Here is an 11,022-nt window from a genome sequence, read left to right on the forward strand (position 1 = left end):
AACCTTATGAAACCTTTATCGTTCAACATTGTCCTATGATTGCAGATATAGAATAGAATTCTTTATTGGCCAAGTGTTTTTGGACACGCATGGAATTTGTCTTTGGTGCATTATGCTCTCAATGTACATAAAAAGACAAGACACATTCGTCAAGAATCATAAGGTACAACACTTAATGATAGACTCAGGCAGTGGTGGGTTTAAAAATTTTTCAGAACCTCTTCTGTAGGTGTGGCCTGCTTTGTGGGAGTGGCTTGCTGGCCATGTGACCGGGTAGGAATGGCTTGCTGGCCATGTGACTGGGTGGGTGTGGCCAACTTGTAAAAGTGGTGAAACTCACTTAACAACGCTCTTGCTTAGCAACCAAAACGTTGGCTCAGAAACTCTGGCATTTGAAGCACTGTCAAGTTACAAGATCCTTGCACCCTTAACCCTTTAGGAAAAAAAAACCCAGTGGTGTTCAAACTTGACAGCTTTAAGACTTGTGGACTTCAACTCCCAGAATTCCCCCTCTTGCTCTTCATCTTGATGATGTGTGGACGGGCAGGGGGAGGGAGCTGGAACCGGTTCTAAACGGCACGGTAGATTTGTGGAACCTCTTCTATAGAAGAGGTTAGAACTGGCAGGAACCTGGTCCACCCCTGGTCTCAGGGTACAAATAAGCAATCAGGAAGCAATCAATATCAATATAAATCATAAGGATAGTTTGACAGTGTTGTGGGAATTATTTGTTTAGCAGAGTGATGGCGTTCGGGGAAAAACTGTCCTTGTGTCTAGTTGTCTTGGTGTGCAGTGCCCTATAGCGTCGTTTTGAAGGTAGGGGTTGAAATAATTTATGTCCAGGATGCGAGGGATCTGTAAATATTTTCCCGGCCCTCTTTTTGACTCCTGCAGTGTGCAGGTCCTCAGTGGGAGGCAGGTTGGTAGCCATTGTTTTTTCTGAAGTTCTGATTATCCTCTGAAGACTCCGTCTGTCTTGTTGGGTTGCAGAGCCAAACCAGACAGTGATGGAGGTGCAGATGACAGACTCAATATTGTAGGTGTTATTCCTAAAAACAAAAAGAGAAGTAAGATTCAACATGTCTTCCACTGGATTTTGGAATTTATGAAACTAGACAGGGAATTTACCAGGACTTTTACGTGCTGGATTCCTTGTCATGAAATCATGGATATATTCTACTGCACCAAAGGGAGATGGAAGTCAATGCTTTCTTTCTTTCTTTCTTTCTTTCTTTCTTTCTTTCTTTCTTTCTTTCCCTCTCTCTCTCTCTCTCTCTCTCTCTTCCTAATTACTTGCCTAGGGATTATTCTTTATACTATTTTAATTGTTTGTATTTTTTTGAATTGGATTTACCAGTGATGCTAAAACCAATTTTGTTGTATACATGATGTACAATAGCAATAAGGCTGTACTACTATACTATACAATATAATTCTCTCATGAACTTGGAAATACCAGGTGGAGAATGTGCGTGTAAGTGTTTCTATTTTTTAAAAAATGTCTAGGGAGAAGGTTCAAATACTTGAAAGCACTGATTAAGCACGCCTTTGCAACTCCCTCTGTGCTAAACAATTCAGAGAAAAAGACTCACAACGATCCATAACCTTTTTTATTTCCTGACACGAGGTGGCTGAAATTTCATGAGATTTGGTAATCTTGGCAGATTGTCAGTGTTTTAGGGATGGAGAAGGTGGTGGTGGTGGTGAAACATTCAGGGTCTGAAAAGGTCACTGACCTCTGAACCAAATAAGCTCTTTTTACCACAATGCCTTCAACCTCTAACTTTCCAATGGAGCCGGAAGGTAGAAAGACAACAAAGAGGATGAGCGAATCCTATATTCTAATTTAAACAAGAATACTTTGATGAAATGATCCCAGTTGAACAGGAGAAGATAAACTAGAGCTACAGTATATAAGAAGCAGGGGAAAAAAATGGTTAAAAAAGGCATGCCTTTAAAAATATTTTAAGAAATCGCTCTTTAAATGCCGGATGAGATTAAAAACAGGCAGTAAAAACAGGCAAATAAATAAAACCCCGCTGTATTTAGGCTTTAAATATAGGAAGCAATGATAATAACAATGCTTAAAACAACAAAGGAAAATCAGAAAGAAATACAAAGGAAGAAGCATCTGTGCCATAAATGTCTGAGAGAACGCAGACTGCCTGACCCAGGGGATTTGAGTCTTTGCCGTTCGTTTTTCCTCTTCCAAATCCTCCAGAATTAAATAGAAGCAATCAGCATCTCATGCTCCGAGCTGGGCGAAAAATTAAGACACCTGTCCTGGAGACCATCTCTGCCGGGACTCGAACCCGGAACCTCTGGATTAGAAGTCCAGCGCGCTCGTCCATTGCGCCACAGAGACCTCACCGCAAGCTCAGCATCAGGACCAGAACTGAAAAAGCACATACCTTCTGCATCACTGCTGAGTAATTTCAGCATCCTTCTATTTCTGGGTAGCATTGTTGGGGGGGAGGGCAGAGGGAAAACCTGGAGCTGGACTCTTATTCCCTCAATTCGTTGAATGGGTTTCTTTCCACATTCCCCCATCCTTTACTTTAACGGGGAAGAAAGGGAGTGTGTGTAGGAGGAAAATTCTATATATAATTCATTGGGTATTCTTCATCTGTGTCACACAGAGAGGAAGAGACAGCAAAAACCTGGAGCCGGGATTGAAATCACTGCTCAGTTCAAGGTCTCTATGCTTAGCACCACGGACAGCGCAAAATGCCCAGCTTTGAACATGACAGCATGAATTCTATTTCAGCGGGATCTTTGCCAATGTTCTCCCCAGCCTGGTGATAATCAAATGCAAAGAAGCACTTTGTAGCTTTCATTAAGGAAAACAAAAAACAAAAATAACGAAAAAAAAATAGAAGAATTGCAATGCTTAAAATCCCACCACAATTTGCAAGAATAGTTTTCATCCAGATGCAAACAGAAACCATGGACAGGACTAATGTGTCATTAAATTAGATCGGCAGTGGATTTAAGACCCGGCAATGGGAAAGATGTTGTTCTGACGGAGGCTTCCTGAGAGCATGAAGCAAACCCCTTGTCCCGACAAAAACACCCCTTTTATTAATTTGCTGTGAATTCTGCTCATTCACATCCAGCAAAGTCTTTTGAGGGAGGATTTATGGTCACAGAACTTATCTGGCGTGGAGAGCTGCCAGGCCGATATCTGCAAAACGTGGCAAAGAGCCTCAGAGAATCATGAACCAATTAAGCGAACTCATGGTCTCATGCAAACTCCACTCCCCTGTCGCTCCTCTTTTATTTCCTCTGGGAGGGGCCATTCACCATCCACCTGTGGCCTTCCTCCCAAGTCGACCCCTGTTCTTTAGCTCTTCCCTTCGTCTGGCAGCTCTGCGCATGCGCACACTGGCAACAGGCTCCAGCTGTTCCTCTGCCTCACTGATGTCTGACTCTGAAGGCACCTGATAACTGTCAGAAGGCCCTGGCCCCCTCTCTGCCTCCGACACAGAGCCCTCCTCAGAGCCTTCCCCAGACTCCAGGACTGGCCCATGTTTCCTCCCCAACCTCATCACTGTCTGAATCGGCTGCCAGCTCTGCAGGCCACCCGCGGGCCACAACAGATGTTCCCAAAAGAAGTTTGGATTCTCCAGATGAGTAGAATTTTATTTTAGAAATGGACCAGGTTCCAATAGCACATTAAAACATAAAGTTCTTTATTTGGGTTTCAAATGCTGTGTGAAGTCAACCAACATGGTTTATATTCTTTATATTTTTGGCCAACCCCCCCCCCCCCATAATTTATTGCTGTTTCAGTACCTGGAAGAGGATTAATGGTCTTCTCTAGATTTTCCTAAAGAAAGTCCAAAAGAGAATTTTGATGTGATGGAACTTCTGACCCTTCACGCCACCGTGTCACACATATTCTGCAGAGGGTCAAAGTTCACTGCTCGAAACACAATCAGTGTAAATAAGCACGCTTTTGTTGGGCCTGAATATATGAAGTGAATGACCTGGTTTGCCACCTCCCCATCAGGAGATTCAACGTTGTGCTTCACCAACACACAATGGAAATAGCTGGGTCTCAATTACAGTGAACATACTTATTGTCCTTCCATATGCAAATAACAGGAAGCAGAAATTTCTTGGTGTTTTGTCAAGTTGCTTGTTGTTAGTTGCGAAGTCGTGTCCAACCCTTCACGACCCCATGGACATGTTCCTCCAGGCTTTCTTAGCAATAGCAATAGCAGTTAGACTTATATACCGCTTCATAGGGCTTTCAGCCCTCTCTAAGCGGTTTACAGAGTCAGCATATCGCCCCCAACAACAATCCGGGTCCTCATTTTACCCACCTCAGAAGGATGGAAGGCTGAGTCAACCCTGAGCCGGTGAGATTTGAACAGCCGAACTGCAGAACTGCAGTCAGCTGAAGTGGCCTGCAGTGCTGCATTTAACCACTGCGCCACCTCGGCCCTCTACCATCCTCTGGAGTCCATTGAAGCTCAGGCCGACTGCTTCGGTGACTCCATCCAGCCACCTCCTTCTCTGCCGTCCCCTTCTTCTTCTTTTGCCCTCCATTGCTCCCAGGATGAGGCTCTTCTCCAGGGAGTCCTTCTTCCTTCTCCTTAAATGGCCAAAGTACTTGAGTTTCCTCTTCAGGATCTGGCCTTCTAAAGAGCAGCCAGGGTGGATCTCCTCTAGGACTGACCGGTTGGATGGCCTTGCAGTCCAAGGGACTCAATGCAGGAGTCTTCTCCAGCACCAGAGTTCAAAGGCCTCCATTCTTTGGCGCTCAGCCTTCCTTGTGGTCCAACCTCCACAGCCATCCATTGCAACTGGGAAATCCCTATTCCCTACCCACTCCTGGGGGAAGGCTATTGCAAAATCTCCATTCCCACCCCACTCTGGGGCCAGCCAAAGGTGGTATTTGCCGATTCTCCGAACTATTCAACATTTCCACTACTGGTTCCGCTACCAGAACCTGTCAGAACTTGCTGAATTTCACCCCCGAATTTCTCCCTTTTCCTCTACCCCCCCCAACTCTCCCCCTCCCTTTCAAGCTTTTCTGAACGTTTCCACCCTGTAAGACTTGGATGGAGCTTTGCAGGCCTGCCAGCCTGCAAAGCATCTCTATGGAGCAGTTGCCATGGGAACAGGTGTGGTGTCTTCGGACCTCTTATCTCTACAAAGGCATGGCTACACTCCAATTAAAGCTTTTACCAAAAGGATAACTTCTGTGGTGAAGTGTAAGCGTTCTGTCCAGGAATGATAAAATGGAACTGCTGATTTTTCAAGAGTTCCCTTCTCCCTCTTTTTTTTTCTTTTCCAAAGTGTGTTTGTGTGTGTTTTCCCTTCCTGTCTGACAACAACCTCTGCCATGGGCTGTTTTAATTCACGGTGGCTCTGTGTGATTTCAGGCAAAGAGGATCCTTGAGCAGGATTAGCACCCACGGGCAGATTTTAAGACGCTGTGCCTCCGATGGGGTGCCCGAATTCTATCACTTGACTCTCCTTCACTTATTTTTTACAACTCAGTAATTCAAGTAACTGAATATCCTCTTTAAATTCTCTACAATGGTGCAAATTAGAAGGATTGTAAGTAGTTAACTTGGTGATTGTGCAATAATAATAGTAACAACAACAACAACAACAACAGCAGCAACATGACAAACCCAGTTCAGACAATTGCAAAAGGCAGCTTTCACTTGGAACAATAGCAATAGCACTTAGATTTATATCCCGCTTCATAATGCTTTACAGCCCTCTCTAAGTGTTTACAGAGTCAGCCTCTTGCCCCCAACAATCTGGGTCCTCATTTTACCGACCTCAGAAGAATGGAAGGCTGAGTCAACCTTTAGGAGGAATGAATGAATGAATGAATGAATGAATGAAGGGAGGGAGGGAGGGAGGGAGAGATGAAGGAAGGAAGGAAAGAAAGAAGGAAGGAAGTGCAACAGCAATAGCACTTAGACTTATATGACTTACAGAGTCAGCCTCTTGCCCCCAACAATCTGGGTCCTCATTTTACCCACCTCAGAAGGACGGAAGGCTGAGTCAACCTTTAGGAGGAAAGAAGGAAGGAAGGAAGAGAGGGAGGAAGGAAGGAAGGAAAGAAAGAAGGAAGGAAAAGCAACAGCAATCGCGCTTAGACTTATATCCTGCTTCAGAGTGCTTTTACAGCCCTCTCTAAGTGGTTTACAGAGTCAGCCTCTTGCCCCCAACAATCTGGGTCCTCATTTTACCGACCTCAGAAGGATGGAAGGCTGAGTCAACCTTTAGGAGGAAAGAAGGAAGGAAGGAAGGAAGAGAGGGAGGGAGGAAGGAAGGAAGGAAAGAAAGAAGGAAGGAAGAGCAACAGCAATTGAGCTTAGACTTATATCCTGCTTCACAGTGCTTCACAGCCTGCTCTAAATGGTTTAGAGTCAGGCCATTGCCCTCAACAATCTGGGTCTTCCTTTTACCACCCTTGGGAAGCTGAGTCAACCTTGAGCCAATAGGATCGAACTCCTGGCAGTGGGCCTGCAATACTGCATTCTAACCACAAGGAAGGAAGGAAGGAAGGAAGGAAGGAAGGAAGGAAGGAAGGAAGGAAGGAAGGAAGGAAGGGCAATAGCATTTAAACTTATATACTATTTCACAATGCTTTCAATACTGCATTCTGAGCACTGCGCCACCATGTTGAACCAGTTTAAGCTTCTAAGGTCTTCAAGGGCTGCCCCGTGTTGCAGCAGTAAAGTCTTAACTGATCAGGGCCTGAGTGATGGTCTGAAGGACGCCTTCAATTTAGAAAAGGGTGCAATTGGCACACCAGATGCCTTTGTACCCCCCAAATGTCAACATGGCTGCTTGGTATGTCCATCAGAAGCAAAAAGACCCCTCTCGTTTTTTGAAACTGCCTCCCGTGATCCTCTTAACTCGGTTTGCTCAGGATTTCATTGGTGTGGAGGCACAGGCTGCCTTCCAAATTGAGCCAGGAATGGCAACCTAAAAAAGATGGCTTGAGTAGGTGAAGAGAATAGAACACTGAGCTTGTCAATCAGAAAGGTCAGCAGTTTGGCGGTTCGAATCCCAAGCGCCGCATAACGGAGTGAGCTCCCATGACTTGTCCCAGCTTCTGCCAACCTAGCAGTTCGAAAGCATGTAAAAAATGCAAGTAGAAAAATAGGGACCACCTTTGGTGGGAAGGGAGCAGCTTTCCGTGCGCCTTCGGCATTGAGTCATGCCGGCCACATGACCACGGAGACGTCTTCGGACAGTGCTGTCTCTTTGGCTTTGAAACAGAGATGAGCACCGCCCCCTAGAGTCAAGAACGACTAGCACATAATGTGCGAGGGGAACCTTTACCTTTAAGTGAAGAAAAGCACCTGCTTGCAGTTCGACCGCTGGCCGTTTAGGAAAAGCAGAATTCGTTTTCTGAATTCCTAATGATCTGGAAGATTTCGCTACTTAAATGCATAGGCATGCTCAACACAAAGCCATCCCTACTATTTCCAGAAACAATGTTCTTTTTGCATTACAATGCACAATATCACCGCGATCAACAATACTACCAATAATTTTGTTTTATTTTTAAAACGTCTCTGTGCCATGCTCATTTCCTCTCTGCATAGTTTTTACTGCTTTAAATGTTCAGAGGAACTATTCTGCTGATTAAAGGAACAATTTCACGCTATGTTTGCAAAGCAGCTAAGAAATGGTTGCAAATGTATGAATAGAACTTCCAACACTGCAGGGCATTTCTATGCTAATAGACAGACACCATTTTTATTCACAAGCGGTCCTCGACTTACGACCACAATTGAGCCAGAACTTTTTTTTGCTTTTACAGCCTTTCTTGCCATTGTATAACACCGTTGTTAAGTGAATCGGTCTTGACATTGCTGGTCAGGAGGTCGCCAAAGGAGGTCACATGACCCTGGGGCACTGCAAACGTCATAAGTATGAGTCAGTTACTGAGCGTCTGAATTTTAACCATGTGACCATGATGGGGACGCTGCAATGGTCGTAAGTGTGAAAAACAGGCATAAGTCTGCTAGGTTGAGCAAGGAATGTTGCGGCTCCCATCCCCTAGGGAGAGACACTTGGTGGGAGCCAGAAGAAGGGCCTTCTCTGTGGTGGCTCCATCCCTCTGGAACATCATCCTCTGGAAATTAGAGTGGTCCTCACTCTCTTCCAGAAGGTACAGAAGACCTGGTTATGCTAGCAGGTCTGGGGAACCCAGAGTGGGATTGTTCTGGCCTCGGCTTCCCCAAAAAGCATGAAGCATATTCCTGGTGGCTTTTATTAAACAAATGTGAATTCCTTTAGTTCACATTCATCCAAGGCCTGGTAAACAGTCTTTCAAAGGCGTATTTATGACCACAGACCTTATCTAGCTTGGAAAGCTGCCATGTCAATATTTTCCAAATGCATGGAAAGACTCTGGGCACAGAGTCTCTGGGATTCATGGGCAGATCTTCACACTCCTGAAACGAATCTAACGAATGAACAAATTGTCTCCTGCAAAAGCCCCCTCCCCTTTCGCTCCTTTTTTATGTCCTCTGGGAGGGGCCAATCATCTTCCACCTGTGGCCTTCCTCCCAAGTCGACCCCTGTTCTTTATCTGTTCCCTTTGTGTGCCAGCTCTGCGCATGCGCACACTGGGAACAGGCTCCAGCTGTTCTTCTGCCTCACTGATGTCCGACTCTGAAGGCAGCTGATAATTGGCATACGGCTCTGTCCCCCTTTCTGCCACCGACACAGAGCCCTCCTCAGAGCCTTCCCCAAACTCCAGGACTGGCCCAGGTTCCTTCCCAACCCTCCTCCCTGTCTGAATCTGCTGCCAGCTTTGCTGGTGGGCCACAACAGGGATGGAGCCCATTAAATGACTTGTGTGATGTGTTGTTGCAGGGATGGTAGTTATTATATTATTGTATTATTTTCTTCTATTAGTTTTATTCTTTATATATGCTGTTTTTATCTCCGTGTAAGCCGCCTTGAGTTGCCATGCAGAGAATAGGCAGCAATATAATTAAACTAACTAAACAAAGTTGCTTTTTTCAGTGCCGTCGTAACTTCGAACGGCCACTAAATGAACTGTTGTCAGTCCTGTAGCTCCTTTCAGAACCCACCCATTTTTACACGCAAGGCTTTGCAAAAACAAAACAAAACTGAACTAGGTGGTGTAAAACGGAGAAAGCCGGATGCAACAAAGTGAGAACTGATGTGGTTTTTAAGATCTGAAAGAGAAGAAAAGGAAGGCGGGAAGGAAGGAAGGAAGGAAGGAAGGAAGGAAGGAAGGAAGGAAGGAAGGAAGGAAGGCGAGAGCATTCCCTCTCTTTAAGGGAAATGAACCAAGATCAAATGATAGCTTTCCTTGACGACTTGCAATGAAGTGGCTAATTAAAGGCTCAGGAGCTTCTGAAAAGGCCAGACCTTCCAGGCAGAAAGTGAACAATTAAGGATACGCTCTGATTTCATCAAATTCAGGAGGTCCAAAGGGGCAAGGCGTAAGAACAACACGTGTGACCAAGCCAAGCATCTCATCCATGTGTGCGTTGAGGGAGTCTGCAAAATTGGTGACCCATTTTTCTGAGTTGACACCAATGCAGGGAATAACTCTCCCCTCGTGTACACAAACCCTTCCCCAAACTACCCCATCTTTTTAAGGGCATGAATGATGCCAGTGAAATATTAGCGCCACTTTATAAAACCTTAGTAAAGGCCACACCTGGAATACTGCATCCAGTTTTGGTTGTCACATTACAGACGTTGAGAGTTTGGAAAAAGTGCAAAGAAGAGCAGCTAAGACGATTAAAGGTTAAAAGCATGTGAAGAACGGTTGCAGGAATTGGGTTTGGCTAGTCGAGTGGAGAGAAGGGCCAGGGGAGACAGAATAGCTGTCTTCCAGTACTGGAGGGGCTGCCCCAAGGAGGAGGGGGGGGTCAACTTATTTTCCAAAGCACCAGAAGACAAGAAACTGTTGAAAGAAATGTCCTTCTGGGTTCGGCTCCAAGTGGGGGAAGAAGACACTGGAGACATGGAGGCTGCTGGGAAAGATGGTTTTAATGGTGGACAGGGCCACATGGCTTGAGTCCTGAACAGAAAAGGGGATCACATGCTTCAATGTTGGTGGAGAAGAAGAGAAGGGAGGACTGAGATGCTGAAAGTCCCTGGTTTTATGCCCTCTCTGGCCTTTGAGCCAAGATGGCGCAGTGGTTAAATGCAGCACTGCAGGCTACTTCAGCTGACTGTAGTTCTACAGTTCGGCTGTTCAAATCTCACCGGCTCAGGGTTGACTTAGCCTTCCATCCTTCCGAGGTGGGTAAAATGAGGACCCGGATTGTTGTTGGGGGCAATATGCTGACTCTGTAAACCGCTTAGAGAGGGCTGAAAGCCCTATGAAGTGGTATATAAGTCTAACTGCTATTGCTATTGCTATTGATCGTGATCTTGTATTCTGATTGGTTGTCAGACTCCCATGGGGCCATGCAGGGGAAACTCTCTAGGCTGCATTTTGAATCCAGGTTTGGTTGAGCTCTCAGATGCCATGTGGCGAGTTGGGTAAAGTTCCAATATTATCACGCCTTAATCCCATCCCCCTTGGAGCTGAAGTGGAGAACTCTTTATTATGTAAAGGGACTAGCTTGGCCTTCTTAATGGCCCATTGACAAAAGGTGGGGTGGGGGAGGTAGGAAGCTGCAGGAAGTTTCTCTTTAAAACGTTTCTCCCTTTCACATCCAGGGAAATGTAACATTCTGCTTTTTCAACATTTCCTAGGATATTTCATTTCTCTGGGAGAGGGCTGGGTGATAACTTCCCACAAAACAATGGATGGAAACTAATCAAGGGGAGAATCAACCTGGAATTAAGGAGAAACGTCCTAACGTTGAGGACAATTAACCAGTGGAACTGCTGGCCACCAGAAGTCATTGGTGCTCCATCACTGGAGGTTTTTAAAGAAAAGACTGGACAGCTACCTGTCTGGAATGGTATAGGATCTCAAAATCATGGTCATGGTTGTCCCAACGGTGCTTTTTTCAGCTGGATTTCCTTGCTTTTTCTTTT

General features: G+C 45.4%; 1 non-coding gene across 1 annotated transcript; it reads right to left on the reverse strand.

Annotated features, from left to right (window-relative positions):
- Positions 1–2,291: 2,291 nt before the first annotated feature.
- On the reverse strand, positions 2,292–2,365 carry TRNAR-UCU. The gene has a single exon. It is a non-coding gene; the product is annotated as a tRNA-Arg (tRNA).
- Positions 2,366–11,022: the final 8,657 nt, after the last annotated feature.

The sequence above is a fragment of the Thamnophis elegans genome, chromosome 17 (genome assembly GCF_009769535.1).
Source record: "Thamnophis elegans isolate rThaEle1 chromosome 17, rThaEle1.pri, whole genome shotgun sequence".
Taxonomy (NCBI): Eukaryota; Metazoa; Chordata; class Lepidosauria; order Squamata; family Colubridae; genus Thamnophis; species Thamnophis elegans.